Below are 2,127 nucleotides of genomic sequence, written 5' to 3'. Positions count from 1 at the left end.
TAACTACTACTACTACTACTACTACTACACTACTACTACTACTACACTACTACTACTACTACTATACTAACTATTACTACTACAACTACTACTAACTACTACTACTACTACTACATTACTATACTTCTATTCTACTACTACTACACACTACTACTACTACTACTACTACAACTACTACTACTACTACTATACTATTACTACTACTCTACTACTTCTACTACTACTAATACTACTATACTACTACACTAACTACTACTACACACTACTATCACACTACAACTACTACATACTATAACTACTACTACTATACATACTACAACTACTACTATACTATACTAACTACTACATCTACTATACTACTACACTACTACACTACTACTCTACTACTACTACTTATACTCACTACTTTACTACTACTACATACTACTACTACTACTATACACTACTACTACTACACTATACTACTTCTATACTACTAACTACACTACTACTACTACTACTAACTATACTACTACTAACTACTACTACTACTACTACGACTATACTACTACTACTACCTACTACTACTACATACTACTACTACTACTATTACTATACTCTATTACTACTACTACTACTACTACACTACTACTACTACTATACTACTACTACTACTATACTATACTTCATACTACTACTACTACTACTACTACTTAACTACATACTACTATACTACTACTACTACATACTACTACTACTACTACTACTACTACTACTACTACTACTAACTACTATACTACTACTATACTACTACTACTACTACACTACTACTACTATACTACTAACTACTACTACTACTACTACTACTACTACTACTACTACTACTACTATACTACTACTACTACTACTACTATACTACTACTACTACTACTACTACTACTACTACTACTACTACTACTACTACTACTACTACTACTACTACTACTACTACTACTACTACTACTACTACTAACTACTACTACTACTACTACTACTACTACTAACTATTACTAGTACTTCTATACTACTACTACTACTACTACTACTAACTACTACTACTACTACTAACTACTACTACTACTACTACTACTACTACTACTACTATACTACTACTACTAACTACTACTATATACTCAACTACTATCTACTATACTACTTACTACTAACTACTACTACTACTACTACTAACACTACTACTATATCTACTACCTACTACTACTACTACTACTACTATCTACTACTACTACTACTACTACTACTACTAACTACTATTACTAGTACTTACTATTACTACTACTACTACTACTACATACTACTACTATACTACTACTACTACTACTATTACTAGTACTAGTACTTCTATTACTACTACTACTACTACTACTACTACTACTACTACTACTACTACTACTACTACTACTATTACTCCTTTTTCTTTCTTCCCTTAGTCTTTAGATATAATCATTTATTCCTTTTGATTTATTTATTTAAATATTTATAATATTCATGTATAAGATTATTTATTTCTTCTTTGTCGTTGCTGCCATTTATCTATTATTCTGTTATTGTTATGACTATTTATATTCAATTGCTTTCTTTATTTGATACTTTTAGTTATTCATCGAGATAACATTTTTCTACAAGTACATATTTTAGTTATGACTAACCTATACATAAAATTTTGTGAGGATGTCTGGCTATCAAATCAGACAAAATTTGTATAGTTAAAAAGTGTCTATGTTTGTCCATTTCAACAACCGCGACTTAGAAAATCACAGTGATTAGTGCTCAGACAGTGTATGAATATGTGAGGGGTAATTGAAATCCGCCATTGAAGCCCTGTACGTGCCAAGTCTAGTTCTCTATGGAGGGGGGGGGGGGGGGGGGGTCCATGTGTGAATGCGGTGGTCTGTAAAATTATGGGGCTAGGTGGATTGTAAACAAATCATAATGAATCACCACCCCCCCCCCCCCCCCGGCCCCCGCCCACTTCCTCTTCCATCTCACCCCTCACTCCCACCTCTCTCTCTCTCTATATATATATATCTATCTATCTACCTATCCATCTATATATCTATCTGTCTCTCTCTCTCTTTCTCTCTCTCTCTC

Source organism: Berghia stephanieae, chromosome 5, assembly GCF_034508935.2.
Source record: "Berghia stephanieae isolate SIO BIC M18660-M18661 chromosome 5, UCSD_Bste_1.3, whole genome shotgun sequence".
NCBI lineage: Eukaryota > Metazoa > Mollusca > Gastropoda > Nudibranchia > Aeolidiidae > Berghia > Berghia stephanieae.
This window is presented reverse-complemented; position numbering follows the sequence as displayed.